Source organism: Martes martes (assembly GCF_963455335.1).
Source record: "Martes martes genome assembly, chromosome: 2".
Classification (NCBI taxonomy): Eukaryota; Metazoa; Chordata; class Mammalia; order Carnivora; family Mustelidae; genus Martes; species Martes martes.
In genome coordinates, this window is record NC_137889.1 from 97,552,376 (window position 1) to 97,570,893 (window position 18,518).

An 18,518-nucleotide genomic window follows, 5' to 3' on the forward strand; every position below is an offset into this window, starting at 1 on the left:
ATTTAATTTGTTTAGAGTTCCAAATACATATTCTTATTTATGAAAGATATAATGTAGTAGTGGAGAAAGACCAGTAAAACATATAAAAAGATAAAATGCTGAGATCTGGAGATTAAAAGAACACCTACAAAATGGGCTTTGATACTATCACTTGGAGGTGCATTTGTACTAAGATAGGTAGGGTTGAATAGATTTGTCATGTAGAAAGAGCAAACTCTATAGATCGCTGGCCACCGACTCATTTCCTTGTCCCCACACTCAGTTCTTCCTTAGGGCCTCTGGGGCATGCACTCACTTTGTGTAAGTGGTGGATCTCCTGCCATTGGAGGGCTCCTGAGTCCAGCAGGGCCAGCCAGTGCTGGAGTTTCTTTCTAAGGGTTTGCACCAGTCAGTTAATACTACTCAAGCAACAGCTTGTTTGGTTTGACAAATACAATAGCGGTCAAATGATCTGCTTTTCATCTGTATTTTATTAGCTAAGAACAATGGTCTACTGTGAATTTCAACTCATGTGTTTCAACAGTATGGCCTTGATGGAGGATATCAGAGGTAAAGAAACAACTCAGTCATCCATTCTCCTATGATGCCAAAAAAAAAAAAACAAAACAAAACAAAACCCACCAAAAACCAAAACCAAAAACAAACAAACGAACAAAAACCTTTTTGTCTTGAGGTAGAAAACAAAGACAAATATGCAGTTTTTTTTATCTATTAGTATGAAAGAAAATTTAATTGCTGGTATAAGGGAAAATAATGATGACTAACTTTCATGTAAGAAATTTCTTTGAAATTGGAAAAGTGCATAATAGAAAGAAGAGAAATTAAATGAGAATACTGAATCCTAATTCATTGGATTATAGTCTTTTAGTAGGAAAAACCATTATGTTAACTAATACTGTTTACCATTTACCATATGTTACCCTGTTCTAAACACTTGACAGATGTCATCTCCATTATCCTCAAGACACCAGAACAAGAGAGGTCATGTTATTAGCACTATTTTACAGATAAGTAACTGAAGCTCAGAGAGCGAAGTAAGTTTCATGAGATAACAGTAAATTTCAGTACTGAGGGTTGACAATGACATTATAATAAATGGTTCAATAAAATCCAGCTTCCCGTATTCATTTAGATCAATACTAAATGCCAATTATAATAATAGGAGTTAACAAGGAGCAAGTGGGTAGTACTTCCTATGGATCACCTGGCTCCGTTCTGGTAACAACTTTCTGGAACAGAAATTTCCATTTTTATCATTTTACATTTGAAGAAAGTAAGGCTTGGAGGGGTTAGATAACTTTTTCAAAGCCACACAAATGGTAAGTGTGCAAAATGAGTTACTTGGACAAACTACCCATTTTAATTCCAGAACTATTTCTCTTATCTACTATTATACATAATTTTATATTCTCTAAGAAGTCATGTCATACACAGTGCGAACATACACACACTTAGATGTCATTTTGTCATTACTCACTATATCTACACAAAAAACAGGAATGCAAGTATACAGGAAAAAGTAAAATCTTTGTGCACACTATAACAGATTACTCGCCTTCTGCCTGTTCCATAGAAATATTTCAAATTTTATGCTGCTATAAAAAAGACTGGTACAAGTTTTAGACTGTTGACCCATGCTGGTTCAAGATTTTTAGTGTGAAAAATAGATATCAAAAGCGGACTTCTACACGAAATACATTGTCCTATAATTTGCGTCTAGATAAACACACAATCGGGTTTCATACAGTATAAATATACATCGTTTAAATAATTCGTAATAGCTAAGGGGATTGAAATAAATAAAAAGTAAGGTTGCTAGCCTTTTGAAATACTTGCTAGAGTCTGTTTTTCTTAGAAGCCAATATTGCTCATATTAACTTCTCCTTTTTCCTATGTAATGTGCAAGGACTTATAAAAGAGCATACTCTTTAGCCTTTTATTTATTTATACGAGATAATTCTGGCATACATACCACCACTGGCTGTAACAAATGTGACAATGGAGCAAATAAAACTATGCTTCATTTATTAAGTTGCAGACTAGTGCTATTCAGTTTGTAACTGATTTCTGGAAATAACATATTTTTGGTGATTAGTTGCCTGGCTTTCTTCAGAGCTTGAAAAAACTGGAAATGTAGATGGGAGACACAAAATAGTAATATTATCTGGTTTGTAATGGCCTTGGCCACTCTATTGGACCAGTGCTTAGGAGTCACATTACGGACTATTCCAGTCTACCACAGCTAAGGCATTCTTTGTCTTCCCTAGGAAGCCACAAAATAAACTGGCCCATTTTCTTGGGAAAGTAATTTTAATATTCTTTAAAATATTTTCATACACAGACACAGATATGTCATGAAAAAGAGGGGAAGTCCCCAAATGTTCTTAAAAGACTTAAAATTCATGTATACAGAAAGTCCCTTATGATTCCATGCCATTTTGCCATTATCAGTACACTCAATTTGGGCTTCTTAAGAACAAATGTTTGAAAACCCCAGGAGGATACCTTGGTAAAATATATGTAGGGAGAAGTTATCTCCCCACCAGTAGGGACTAGGATAACAATCTTTGTTTTCTTCCCTGGCAAGTCAGCACTGCAGAGTTGTATTTAGGTCTCATGTTTTTATGACAAAACTAGTCCCCAGCTAAGTGCAATTTTTTGCCATAACCCTTGCTCACACACAGATTAGAATGGAAGCTCATACAATTAACTTACAAAGATGTCTTATATGTCTTAAGACTATACACTGGTTAGAGTACATATTTGAATGTTGCTCTCATTTATCAAAAAGAAAGATGGGCAGTTAGAGCTCCAAGAGTTTGGATCTGGTTTATAGCTATGTTTTATTTTGCCCACCATGTTTTCTTACAAAAAGAGATTTGGGGCTCTTTTTTCCCAGTGCTGATAGAGCTCTCACAAACAGGGAAATGTTCCTAAAAGTCGCCTGACTTTCTGCAAGAAGTGTGGCAAGCACCAACATCACAAAGTGACACAGTTCAAGAAAGGCAAAGATTCTCTTCATGCCCAGGGAAAGCAGTGTTATAATGAGAAGCAGAGTGGCTATGTGGGCAGAGTAAGCCAATTTTCTGGAAAATGGCAAAAGCTAAGTAACATTGTGCTGAGGTTCGAATGTATTGAGCCCAGCTACTACAAATCTAAGAGAATGCTGGCTATTAAGAGATGCAAGCATTTTGAATTGGGAGGATATAGAATAGAAAGGGCCAAGTGATCCAGTTTTTAGCTTCATATTTTTTATACTAAGAAGACAATAAAATCTTGAGGATCCAAACAAAAACCCCTTATTATCAGCTTCTCCTGAAACAGAAAGACCTGGCAACAATTTGCCCACATTCTTGGATGGTGACAATCTGTACTACTCAAATATTGAGTGGCACTTCATGCAGATTCTTTGTTCTTTGGTTGACCACACTCCCCACCACTCCCTATTACTTATCAATTTCATTCACCTTCTCTCATTTATTTCACCTCTCTGGCCTTTGACTATCAAGACAATTAAAACAAGCACATACTAATTTACCATTTTGACAATGAAGTCATCCATTAAGTACAGCTTTTTAGTCCAAATGACTGAACTGCTTATGAATGGAAATGGCCTATGATATATGTGTCTCATAGTAGCATTGATCCATTGTTTGCCAAATTTCAGTGTAGATACATTATTTTTTAATTAATAGTAAACTTCCAGGTCAAAATAATTAGAGGATGAAGGAAAGGAGAAATTGCTTAGAGAAATTGAAATTGATTATCTACGTTTCTCAAGCACAGAAGCATAAGAATATTTTGACTGGGGAAAGACAATGTCAACAATTGAACTACCTTATGAACGCAGGTGATTCAATTTTCAATTTATAAAATGTCCAACAACAAGTAAGTTTTAGGCCTTATCTCTACCCATAATGTCCAGAACCTTTAAAAAAAAAAAAAAGATTTTATTTATTTATTTGTCAGAGAGAGAGAGAGAGAATGAGCAGGCAGAATGGCAGGCAGAGACAGAGAGAGAAACAGGCTCCCCACTGAGCAAGGATCCCAATGTGGGACTCAATCACAGGACCCTGGGATCATGACCTGACATGAAGGCAGCGGCTTAACCGACTGAACCACCAAGCCGTCCCAAATGTTTAGAATATTGACTTTCAAAATGACAAATATGCATGGTGTTGGTAATTTTACCGAAATTTGTTTTATATTACTTGATCTTACAGAATTTGTGGTCCAAATGCAAATGTTTTTTTGCTAATAAGTAAAGCCTGATGTTATTTCTCCTATAATTCTCTTATTTTTGAAAAACAAGTTCAGAAATGTTAATCGTCACTATTCATGACCTAATGTTCATTTTAGTGAGTCTAATACATCCTTTGCAGAATGTGATAGAGATGAAAGAAAAAAATAAAAATTCAGTCATCAAACTGAGGCATTTATAATTAAATATACAGCATCCCAGGGGCACCTGGATGGCTGAGTTGGTTAAGCATTTGATTCTTGATTTCAGTTCTTGTCATGATCTCAGGGTTATGAGATGGAGCCATGAGTAAGCTCAGCAGGGAGTTTGCTTCTCTCTCTTTCTCTCTTTCTCTCCCTCCTTGCCCCTGCTCATGCAAGCTCTCTCTCTCACTCTCAGATAAAAAGATAAATAAGTCATTATAAATGAATATATAAATAACATCCTGAAAAGCATTTTACCCATTTGCTTTAGTTTTAGTTGTTTTTTTTTTCTTTGTAAAGACGTTTAAAAGTAGGGCTCAGAATAAAGAAAACTGTACACTTCCGTGGTCATAAATTTTCGTATATTTAATAGCTATTCAAAGATAAGGAAATTAAATAGTTCTGTATGTCTAATATTCTATTTGTTTCAGGCTGATTGTTTTATGTGTACATTGTGGATACTAAACCCTGCATTATTTTGGACAAAAAATAAGCCAAAATTATTTCAAAAGAGAGGCACTGTTTTACAGATAACCAGATCTTATGTTTTGTCAAAATGTTTATATTTAATTCATACTAAATTAATTGTTCTTAGTTTATAAAATGACTTTGTAATACTCTTCTATCCAGGTACGAGTATGGGAGATAGGAAATCTGACCCTTACAGTGATTAATCATGAGATTTTGTGAAACAAACTTTTATTTTCCGGTCTCAGTTTCACTCAATAGTGAACTAACTCAGAAATTTTGATATAGTTTACCCTAATTTTAATATGTGTCTCTAGAAAGAAAATAGCCAATTTTTAAACAATTCATTTCACTCCTTATAGCAAATGCTACAATTACTGTAATGGTTATCAGCCTCTTACTCTTCTTCACCACATAATGCTTTGTCAGAAGACCACTGAAGATAGACCTGTTAATTTTCAGTCTGCCATCCTAAGTCTCTATTCTTGTTTTCTGATTGACTCTGAACAAACCACACTGGATTCCTAATCAAGATTTTATAAAATATATATTATTTTTATGAGCAGAATGAACAATGCGATAAGAAAAAAGAAACAAACAAGAAATCGGAAATAGAAAGTTTGGATATAGAGAAAGAAAATTGCCACCATTTCCAGATGATCAAATTGGATACTTAGATGCACAAGAAAGACAACCACAAAATAGTTTGGTGTTAAAAAAGAATGTGCTTCGTAGCTACTTACAAGATTAATTTTTAAAAAAATTTTATTTATTTATTTGACAGAGAGAGAGATCACAAGTAGGCAGAGAGGCAGGCAGAGAGGGGAGGAAAACAGGCTCCCTGCTGAGCAGAGAGCCCCATGTAGGGCTCGATCCCAGGACCCTGAGATCATGACCTGAGCTGAAAGCAGAGGCTTAACCCATTGAGCCACCCAGGTGCCCCCACAAGATTAATTTTTAAGTGAAAAGTAGCTTTCTCATATTTCAAGACAAAAACATTATGAAGTATTCATTAAAGCAAAGGACCACAAGCTTATGGTGGTCAGCGTGTAAGGGGGTATGGGGATGAGCAAAATCGTTGAAGAGGAATGAGTAATATGGGCTTCCTGTTATAGAATGAGTAAGTCACCTCAATAAAAGGCACAGCATAGCAAATATAGTCCATGATGTAATAGCATTGCATGATAATAGATATTAGCAATGTTTGTGGTGAACATAGCATGCCATATAGATAAACTGAATTGCTATGTTTTATACCTGAAACTAAGGTAACATTCTGCATCATCTATATTGAAATAAAAAAAAAAAACTTTAATAAATAAAAAAGTAAAGAACTCATTGACTAAGGCAATAAGAAAGATAAAATATTAAGAAAGAAAATTAAGAATATAAAACCAAAAAATATGATAATGAATATTCTATCATTAGCAAGGAAAACACAATATTAATTCTATGAGGTCTATACTGATAAATATAATCTCAGTAAAATACTAATAAATAAATATGTGTTTATTTATTTATTTATTATTTCTTTTCAGTTTTCCAGAATTCATTGTTTATGCATCACACCCAGTGCTTCTTGCAATACATGCCCTCTGTAATACCCACCACCAGGCTCACCCAACCCCCCACCCCCTTTCCTCCAAAATCCTCAGTTTATTTCTAAGAGTCCACAGTCTCTCATGGTTTATCTCCCCCTCCATTTTCCCCCAACTCACTTCTCTCCATCTCCCCATGTCCTCCTTGTTATTCCTCATGCTCCACTAATAAGCAAAACCATATGATAATTGACTCTCTCTCTGCTTGACTTATTTCACTCAGCATAATCTCTTCTAGTCCCATCTATGTTGATACAAAAGTAGGGTATTCATCCTTTCAGATGGAGGCATAATACTCCAAAGTATATTTGGACCACATCTTCTTTATCCATTCATCCATTGAAGGCATCTTGGTTCTTTCCACAGTTTGGCAACTATGGTCATTGCTGTTATGAAAATTGGGGTACAGGTGGTCCTTCTTTTCATTACATCAGTATATTTGGGGTAAATACCCAGTATGCAATTGTAGGGTCATAGGGAAGCTCTATTTTTAATTTCTTAAGGCATCTTCACACTGTTTTCCAAAGTGGCTGCACCAATTTGCATTCCCACCAACAGTGTAAGAGGGTTCTGCTTTCTCTACATCCTTTCCAGCACATGTTGGATATTTTTTCCTGCTTTGTTGAAGATTATTTGACCATCGATTTGCGGGTCCACATCTGGACTCTCTACTCTGTTCCAATGGTCTATGTGTCTGTTTTTGTCCCAGTACCATGCTATCTTGGTGATCACAGCTTTGTAATAAAACTTGAAATTGGGCAATGTGATGTCACCAGCTTTGTTTCTCCTTTTCAACATTTTCTTAGCAATTTGGGGGTCTCTTCTGGTTCCATACAAATTTTAGGATTGTTCGTTCCAGCACTTTGAAAAACGCTGGTGGAATTTTGATCAGAATGGCATTGAAAGTATAGATTGCTCTATCCAGTATAGATTTTAACCATTTTATTCTTCCAATCCATGAACATGGAATGGTCTACCATCTTTTTGTGTCTTCTTCAATTTCTTTCATGAGTGTTCTGTAGTTCCTCGAGTGCAGATCCTTTACCTCTTTGGTTAGGTTTATTCCCAGGTATCTTCTGGTTCTTGGTGCTATAGTAAATGGAATCAATTCTTTAATTTTCCCTTTCTGTATTTTCATTGTTAGTGTATAAGAAAGCAACTGATTTCTGTACATTGATTTTGTATCCTGCCACATTGCTGAATTGCTGTATGAGTTCTAGTAGTTTGGGGGTGAAGTCTTTTGGGTTTTCCATATAACGTATCATGTCATCTGCAAAGAGAGAGAGTTTGACTTCTTCACTGCCAATTTGAATACCTTTTATTTCTCTTTGTTGTCTTACTGTTGTTGCTGGGACCTCTAATACGATGTTGAACAAGAATGGCGAGAGTGGGCACCCTTGTCATGTTCCTGATCTCAAAGGGAAGACTGTCAGCTTTTCTCCATTGAGGATGATATTACTGTGGGGTTTTTTAACCCCACTGGAAATGATTTAGCTAATTCCGAATTTATTCTAAAAATTAAACTAATAAAATAATTTAGGATCTGTACATGGATGATTTCAGAAATCAACAGAAAAGACAGAAGGTAGGCAAGGCTATAAAAATAATTTAGTGGATGAATACTTTTTCCATTTAACTTAAATCTGAATTTACTCTTTAAAATGTTCACTGAAGTACAGCACACATGCATAGAGAAGTACATGGACTATAAATTGTGCCATGCAATGATGCTTTAGAAGTGAACATAGACCTATAATCCAAATGAAGATATAGAACATTACCATTATCCCAGAAGTCTGCATTTCATCCTCTCCCACTTCTTTGCACCTCTGAAAGCAATTCATTACTTTGGTTTGCCTATGGTTGAGCTTATAAAAATGAAAACAAACAGCACATATTGTTTTGTATCTAGCTTCTTTCACCATCATTAAGTGTGTGAAATTTATCACATTGCTGCTTATAGCTATAGTTTACTTTTCTATTATTGGTAGACATTTGAGTTATTTGAAGCTTTTTGAAAAAACTGACATGAATATCCCTGGTCTGGATCAGAGGGAGAGAGTGCTCAGATTTACTAAATAATGCAAACATTTTTCTAAAATTGTATGCCAATTTACATTCCAACCATTAGTAAATGAGCTTTTCATTTGCTCCATATTCTTACCAACTCTTGAAATTATCTTTTTTTATGTTTTATTTATTTTTTTGCCACTATTGTGGTAGGTGCATGATGGTGTTTAATTATATATTTATTCTTTATTTTCCTCATGACTATTGATTAAAATTCTTTACACAGTCTATTTGGTGATTTGGATATAATCTCTCATAAAGAATAAGTTCAAACTTTATTTTATAAAATTTAGATTGTCTTTTTTCTTCTTATTGATATTTAGGAACTCTGTTTATTCTGGATACAAATCTTTGGCTTGCCTTCTCTCCCTCCCTGTTCTTTTCATGAACAAAATTTTCTAAGTTTAATAGAGTTAATAATCAATATATATTTTTATAGGATCTGTGTTTCTTGCAGCCAGTTTAAACACTCTTTGCTTACTCCAAAGTCATAAATATGTGTTTTAAATGTTGTATTATAGAAATATTGCTCTATCACTCAAATAGGTCTAAATACATCTGGAATTGATTTTTTAAATTATTTTATTTTATTATCATTATTATTTTTGGTATGGTATGGTGTAGGTAAGTTTATATTTTCCTATGCAGGTATATAATTAACCCAATTTCACTTATTGAAAAGAGTATTTTTCCTTATTGTATTATAGAGGCATCTTTGTCTTGTATCAGGCCAGTTTCTGTACTATTTATTCTATTCTATTACTCTATTCTTGAGTAAATACAGCACTGTATAAAATATATGTATATAGTATACCATGTATACTAATAACTATAACCTTACTATAAGGTTTTTTTTTTTTTAATTTTTGGGAGAGAGAGAGTACAAGTGGGGAGGGGCAGAGGGAGAGGGAGAGAGCATCTTAAGCAGACCTCACATTGAGGGCAGAGACCCAGTCAGGGCTCCAACTCAGGACCCCGAGGTCACTATCTGAGCCAAAACCAAGAGTCAAGCAGTTAACCAACCAAGCCGCTCAAACACCCCAACCTTACTGTTAAGTCTTAATAACAATTATATCCTCCAACAGGGTTCATTTCTTCAAGATTATCTTTACTATTCTTGATTATCTCATTTCTACATGAGTAGAAATCAAATTACATGCTGAAATTTTTATTGACAAGGTTTTAAATCTATAGTCTTACTTAGGAAGAAGTGATAAACTGACATATAGGTAGACTTTTCTCCACTGGTTTATCTTTATTTTATCACATTTTTTTTCTTAGTATAGAAGTCTACCACAAGTTTCTTAGTGTATTTTCTTAAATAAATAATATTTTCAAAATTGCATTTCTTAATTGTTTGTAAGTAAAAAATACAACTTATTTTTATATGTCTATGTTTAATTCAGTGACCCTTTTAAAGTCACACATTAACTCTCTTTCTAATATACTTATGGATTCCTATGTAGTATCAAGTTATCTGTGAATAATAACAGTGTTAATCCTTCCTTTCCAATCCCTATTTTTTTCTTTTCCCTTCATCACGAAAATTCCTCCAACGAAATCCTCCAATGAAATGTTGAATAAAGTGGTTTTAGAAACCTCTGTAATTCTTAGTTTTACAGTGAAATTTTATACTATATTACTGTTAAATAGGCCATTTACTGTAGGAATTTTGGTAGATACTCTATTGTATTAAGGAAGCTCCCTTCTATTCCTGGTGTGCTAATTATTTTTTAAAATTCCTGAATAGTTAGTAAATTTTGTTGAATATATTTTTGGCATCTATCATTATAGTCATGACTTTCCTCTTATACCCTGTTAATGTGAAGAATTATAGTGATTCATTTTTTTTTTAAGATTTTAATTATTTATTTGACAGACAGAGATCACAAGTAGGCAGAGAGGCAGGCAGAGAGAGAGGAGGAAGCAGGCTCCCTGTTGAGCAGAGAGCCCGATGCGGGACTCGATCCCAGGACCCTGGGATCATGACCTGAGCTGAAAGCAGAGGCCTTAACCCACTGACACCCAGGTTCCCTAGTGATTCATTTATAATGTTAAACCTATTTTGAACTTGTAGAATAAATAAACTTTTCATAATTTTTTAAATATGCCTGTATTTAATTTAATTTTTTAATGATTTTCCCCTCTGCTTATGAATTTCCCCTCTATCTCCATACTTGGGACTCCAACTATCTGAATTTTAGATATTTCTTCCATATGCTTTATAACTCTTATGACCTTTTCTTCATTTTTTTATTTATTTTTTTTCTATCCAGGCTGCAATTTGTTATTTTCTGCTGAACTACATTTTACTTTACTACTTTTCTTTTCTGCTCTGTCTAGTGTGCTACTAAAGCCTATTGAATTATAATTTCACTTATTTTATCTTTCAATTTCAGATTATTCATTTGATTTTTTTTGTAAATTTCAGGTTTACTAAAATTCTCCATCTTTTCTATATTTTTGACTATATAAATTAACATTATTTTAAAATTACTGTCTTTTACCCCAGTGGTCTGGTTCCATTTTCTAAGATTTTTCTCTAGGTTGTTGGTTATTTTATTCTGTTACTTGATATAACTGACTCAAAAATATTAAGAGGCTTTTAACTTTAGCAAAGGCCCTGGACATTAAGTTTTTCCTTTAATGTGAGATTGAGATGATATTTGCTGATATCCTTCCTCACTGTCAAACCCAAGCAAAAGTGGAAACATTTAAAGATTTCCATTTCCAACATTTTTCAAAGATTCAGTTTCCTTATAAAGTGTAAGAATCTTGTCAGTCCAGAGTCTGACAGAGGCATTTTCAACTAGCTCAAGTGAAGAAACAATGAGTGCTAATTAGGTTACTTTGGGCAGCCATTTGTTACTTTCAAAACATTCAACAAAATTTGGATTAATGTTTCTTTCTTTTTCTTTTTTTCTTATTTTATTCTTTTTCAGTGTTGCATTAATGTTTCCTTAAATGTGCTACTGAAATTCACCTTGTAGCTTAAACATTTTGCTGAGAACTCTCTCTACAATGAATCCAGTTGTCTGTCTGTTACAAAACATTTTAAGGGAGCCACATATACCTAGATAGCAACTCTGGCTGCTTTTCAAAGTTACCAGGGAAAGGAACTCGTTCAAGCTTTCTGTAGTTGTCTGTCTGTATTAAAAGATTAATGTGCTCTTTGTCTCAGTTCTTCATATTTTTTAACATACTTAAGGGAACTGATCATCCTTTAATAAAGTCAACCATTTTGTAGCATCATCCAGACAGTTTGGTTTTCATTTCCTCCCCAAATATATTTGGCACCAACATTTATCGGGGAACAAAGCAGTGTATTTTAACACCATCAAGATTTTATTTTATAACAAGAGGCAAAACCTCTCATGGAACCAACCACTAATGGAATAACATTAGTTAGTCATGTTCAGAAAATACCATATTTGACCCTCAAACCTGTTTGTAAACAGAAACATTAATAAAATATTTGAAAAGGATGATAAAGAATTTTAAAAGATCACCAAAAAGTATGAAAACTTTACAACACTTTCAACCTACACCACCCACATTTTGCAACATTTACAACAGTCAAGTAGCAGGACTCCTGATTTGTGGTACAAAAATTTCGTCTTTAGAATGAATCATTTTTTCCTGATTCTTCTATTGTATCAGAACTTATTTACTCCTGTTATTTAATAGATGGTGCTTAAAAGAAGGTTGGAAGGATGTAATTCAGTACTGAGAAGCTGCCATCATCAGTTTACTGACCTCTTTTTTTCTCAGTTTATCACTCACTAATTTTCAGTGCTCCCCAAATCCCACTTTTGCTCCCAATCTGGTGACAAAACCGAAAACATACTTAAAACACGCAACCAAATGAATAGGGTGTCTTACTGTGCATGCATACGGGGCCTAAAAGCTGCTAATGGAATTGATAAAGGTGCTGTCTACCACACAAAGCTCAGAATGATTTATTTTTTCAGCCACGAAGAAAGAGAAAATTCCTAGGATTCTGTGAAGCGGTGTTTGAAAAATGTTGAATCCTATATCTCAACCACAGCAATCTTAACTGTTAAAACTATGAAACCATAGCCTTTTATACTGATGTAATTGTCTTCTGAAATGCAAACAAATGGACCAGGAGGAAATGGTCATTCTTTTGAGTACTGGGCTTGCAAAATCTAGGAGTGGCAAATATTATACAAATAAATGGTAAATGTATTAGAGGTAAAAATAAATAATTTTAGCAAATATTTTCATATCCACAATGATGACTTATAAACAGAACACTAAACCCTAGTTAATACTTGTTTTTATTGCAATGTACATGAAGAAAAATTTATATTATGTTCAATAAAAAGCTCACAGTGGCAGTAATTTTCTTGGATACAGTGAAGGATGTTCCTCTAAGGGGCATCTATGAGATCCCTAAAGTGCATGAGCAATTTGAAAAACAAAACAACAACAACAACAAAAACCCCCAAGTAAATCTGTCATTCTCTCTACTACTTTATACCAAGTTGAGAATCACAGTCTTGAGTCTCATCTCTTTTACATGTTTGACTTAGAAAATATGCACAATTGTATATGCTATGTCATCTCAGTATCAGCCAACAGATTCAGTGCTAGAGTCTCCTTGTAGGTGATCATACTTATAATATTAAAATTAGCTTTCCAAAAGTGGTGAAAACGTACAACTTGAAAAATTGTGAGCCTAATAGAAAGGACTGCACTTTTCACCCTTTTAGGATCATAGCAGTCATTTTTCCTCCTGTTATAAGAGGTCCAATTTTCAGAGTCATGATTGTATCAGTCAAATCCTGTTATACTGTCATTCTTTCTATTGTTGTTCTCTACTTCACAGGCAATACGTGGGCAGGTAGGCAAGATCCTCTACACTTCCATCACAATTTTTTTTTTTTTTTTTTTTTTTTTTTTACCTCTGGCACCACTTGATAAGAGGCAGATAGAGTATAAACAGCACCAATAAAGGTAGAAGAAAAGGTATTTATTTGGCTTTTTTCACTTAGTTTTCTGTATGTAAAAATAGCAACTTGGAAAATGAAATTAGATTTAGCTTCCTCTGGCTACTATAACAAATCACCAAAAATTGGGTAGCTAAAAACAACAGAAATTTATTCTCTTAACACTTCTGGAGGTGAGAAGTCTAAAATCAAAATATGGGTAGGGGTGTGCACCCTTAAATGCCCTGGGGAAATATCCATTCCTTGTCCTTTCTAGCTTCTGGTGTCTCCAGGTTTCCCTTGGCTTTTGGGAATCTCCAGAGTGGCCATGGGCATATTGTCTCCTCTTCTCTATGTATCTCTTCTTTTGTGTTTCTTTGTCTAATTCCCTCTATGCTGTAAGGACACATGTGATCTCATCTAGGGCCCAACTGTACAATGCAGGATATGCTCTTCCTCTCAAGATCCTTAACTTAATCACATAACCAAACACCTTTTTCCAAATAAGATAGAGATCATAGGTTTCAGAGAGAGGGTGCAAACATATCTTTTGGGGAGCCACCATCTAACCCCTACAATCTGCCTTATCACCCAAAATTCATGTTTCTTGCACATGTCAAATATATTCACATTGGCCCAGCTTCCCCAAGTACTCAATTATTTGTAATTTATTTTATTTTTATCCTCTTTTTTTTTTTTTTCAATTCTGATAGGCTGAGAATTTACCAAATCAACAAGTTCTAGTTCCTTTTTGCTTAATAGCTCTGAGAGGTTTGGGATTTTTTCGGTTGGTTATTGGTATTTGTCTTTTTTCCAAAAAAACAGTTCAAACAGTTTCCAAAAAACTCAGTTCTCTGAGTCTCCCACACCAAGTGCATGTCTACAACTCAAATCAGTTCTATTCACTTCTATTTGGAGTTAGGGGTTAGGAGTAAGGAGTTAGGAGTTAGTAAGATTTAATGGCTCTGGTCCACAAGACTGCCTTCACTTTAGATGCCATTGACAAGTATCATGCCCTCAGGTCACCCATACTTCTCCCCAACTTCACTACCAGTTTGAAATCTACCACCCATGTTTGATAATTTGCTAGAATGAGTCTTGGGACTCAAGAAAATGTTATTTTTTTTAAAGATTTTTTTATTTATTTGACACACAGTGAGAGAGATCACAGGTAGGCAGAGAGGCAGGCGGAGAGAGAGAGGGGGAAGCAGGCTCCCCGCTGAGCAGAGAGCCTGATGTGGGGCTCAATCCCAGGACCCTGAGATCATGACCTGAGCCGAAGGCAGATACTTAACCCACTGAGCCACCCGGGCTCCCCAAGAAAATGTTATTCTTAATATTAAAGTTTATTTTATAAAGGATACAAATGCATAGCCAGATGAAGAGATACATAGGACATGTTCCAGAAGGGTTCCAAGTGCAGGAGTCTCTATCCCCGTGATGTTGGGGTATACCACCCTGCCACCACATGAGTGTGTCTGCCAATCCAGAAGTTCCTCGAACCCCACTGTTTAAGGTTTTTATTGAACTTTCTTTCCATAAGCATGATTATGCTATTTCTAATTCAGTCATTAGCCAGACTCTACACCTTCCTTAGAGGTTAGGCTGAAAGTTCCAAACTTCTTCTAATCAAGTCTTGGTTTTTCTGGGAAATAGCCCACATCCTGAATCTAGCTAGGAACCAGCCATGAGTCACCCTATTAGCACAAGAAACACTGTTATCATCCTTATTACTCAGGAAATTCCAAGGGCTTTAGGAGCTCCATTCCAGGAACTGGAACAGAAACCAAATGTCTTTCTTATTATACCCACAAATTCTTTCCTCAATTTATCCCATTTTTCTTGCAGCAATAAGAAAGTAGATCACATAAAACCCTTTCCTTGGCAATTTCCTCAGCTAATTATCCCAATTCATTATAGATAAGTTCTGCTTTTTACACAACTCTAGAACACAATTTAGACAAGTTTTCTGGCACTTTGTAACAACAATCATCTTTTCTCCAGCTTCAATAACATGTTACTCATTACTTTCTGAGCCCTTTAATGTCCACATTTCTCCCAACATTCTGTTCATAACAACACAGTTATTCTTTAAAACAACAAAAACTTTCTCTACTATGCTCTTCATTTCTGAGAGGTCACCAGAAGTAGTTTCAATGTTCATATTGCCGCTAACATTCTGTTCAAGGACATCTAGGTGTTTTCTATCCTGTGCCTCAAATTTCTTCCATTCCCTATCATTCATCGATTCCAAACACACTTCCACATATTTATAAGGGTGAGCTGGAAACTTTCAGGCAGGAGCTAATGCCAAAGTCTACAAGAGGGACTTCTTCCCAAGGAAACCCCAGAACTACTCATAAGGCCCTTCTACCGATTAGATCAGCCACATGCAGAGTATCAAGGATCATCTCCTTTACATGAAGTTAACTGATTATAGATGTTAAACACACCTACAAAATAGCTTCAGAGCAACACTTAAATTAGTGTTTCTCTGAATAATGGGGTCCTATAGCCTAGCTAAACTGACACATAAAACTGACCATCACAGTTAAGCAGCATTAGAATTAATTTCAATATTAAAATAACACTAGTAACCCAGGTATAGTACATTTTTTCATTATGTCTAAAATGATGAGAAGAATGTTTTAAAAAACAAAGAAAATCTTCTACAGTTGCCTATTTCTATGCTACACAAATCTCTGTGTGTAAGTTCCATGTACATTTCACTAAGATAAATGCACTTGATGACTCTGAGCACCTAAATGGTGGAATACTGAATAACATGCCAGATGAAGTATGTCAGGAATACCCTTGTCTTACTCAGATAGTTTTTCTTATAATAAATATATTTTTAAATAGATAATTGCAATTAGAATGTGAAAAGTCTTAGAAAGGAATTTATTGAAATTATACAAAGACTAAAATAAAATTTAAAGAACCTGATACTGGAAAATGAATTTGGAGAAAGTTTTATCATATAAGAGACAGTAGAGCAAACTGACAACAACAACAACAAAAAAAAGTAAAAGGATAATTCTATGAAATGTGATAAAATATAAAAATATTTTTTATCCTATAGTATTTATCTAGATCTTGATTATGACCTGATGTTGTAGTCTGATTTTTCAAAACAAGCTTGTCTAAAGGCTGCAGATACATAAATGCTTCTGGGATTACAATTCCATATGTCTACATGTTACTAACATTTCAAGGATATTATATTACAAGGAGCTTTGTTTATATTGGAGATCAGCAAGAATCAAATTTTATATTGACTCCTATTTTTAAATTTTGTTCATGTAAATATTATTTATATATTAAAATCCAAAAAAGTACTTATCAGTTTGGTTTCAGTAGTTATTCCACATGCAACAAATATACACATAAGAGACAAACCATTACTTTTGTTATTATTTTTTCCATGAATTGTGGTATGCTATTCCTGAAATTCCCATCCAACACACTATAGGTCTTAGATGTTTTTCCATGATAGTTAATATATGTTTCATTTATTTTTGTTAACTACTGTATAGTATTCCATAAGCAGATTCAGCCATATTTTATTTGGGTAGCTTCCTTTTTTTTTTTTTTAAGATTTTATTCATCTGTTTGACAGAGAGATAAAGAGAGCACAAGCAAGGGGAGCAGCAGAGGGAGAGGGAGAAGCAGGCTCCTCACTGAGCAGGGAGCCCAATGTGGGGCTTGATCCCAGGACTCTGGGATCATGACCATTGCAGACGGTAGACGTTTAACCGACTGAGTCACTCAGGTGCCCCTGGGTATTTTCTTCAAGATAAAAATTTTGGTTGCTTGCAATTTTTTGCCATTACGTACAATATATTCTTCCTCATGCATATGTGTAAGTGATTTTTTACAACATTTTCAGTTTAATAGATTTTGCCAAATTGACCCTGAAATTGTCCCTGTTGACTTACATTCGTAAACTTTGCCTGAGAGTACATGATTCCCAACATTTTTGCCAAAGCAGGATATTGAGTAGGAGAATTATCCAGCCACCACTCTTAAGTAAATCTTTGAGATTAATGCATTCTCCAGATGTAAGTGCTCTAATTTCTATCATGCATAAGGAAGAGAGAATTAAGTAGATCCTTTTGAAGTCTTCTGGAAAACACCTGAAGGATTACCATCTTTATGTAAACACATCTTAAAGTAGTGCATATTAAAATTTAGTAGTCAATAGTTTATAGTACCTATTTCATATTGAAAGCATTTAATGAGGGGCATCTCAGTGGTGTAGATAATTAAGTGACTGAATCTTCATTTTGGCTCAGATCATGATCTTAGGTTATGAAATGGAGCCCCACATCTGGCACCACCCTCAGCACAGAGTCTGCCTAAGAGTCTCTCCTTTTCCTCTACTTCTCCCTCCCCTGCTCTCTTTCTCTTTTTAAAATAAATAAATATTTGTTTAAAATAATTTTATAAAGTTGAAAAAATTAGATTAAAAACTCAAAATATTATCATGACAACATGATTTTTTTCCTATAAGTATTGGTTATTTCTGTATTTGGACAATTAAATCATAGTTCATTAAATACATGTAAGGTAATGGATTAACTTCCTATAGAACAAAAGTAAAAAATATAACTTCATCTGCTCTGACTACATTAGTAATATATAATCAGTCACATGCTTTTCAGCTTCTTAGGCCCATCCCTAGAATTTTTTATTTAATATGTCTTGGGTAAATCCCGAGAATTTGTGTTTCTGACAAGTTCTGATGGTAAAGGCACTGATCTACATTCTGCACTCTGAGGAGTACTGCACTAAGTAACTGCAGAGTGTTAATCAGAGTGTTAATCACAGTGGTCCATGAATCACTAGCAGCATCACCTGGAGCTGGAAGAAATGCGAATGTTTGGGTCCCGCCGTAGTCTCATCAAGTAAGTATCTCTGTGCTTTAGTAAGTTCTCTATCTCATTCTTACGTACTGTCAAGTTTGAGGAACACTGAAGTGGTTTAG

At 34.6% G+C, this 18,518-nt stretch overlaps 1 pseudogene across 1 annotated transcript; it reads left to right on the top strand.

Moving 5' to 3' along the window:
• The first annotated feature begins 485 nt into the window (after window positions 1–485).
• Window positions 486–3,261, top strand: LOC308338308 (large ribosomal subunit protein eL42-like; annotated as a pseudogene). The gene is made up of 3 exons: window positions 486–549; window positions 1,163–1,218; window positions 2,924–3,261. The product of its transcript is annotated as a large ribosomal subunit protein eL42-like (transcript).
• The last annotated feature ends 15,257 nt before the right edge of the window (window positions 3,262–18,518 follow it).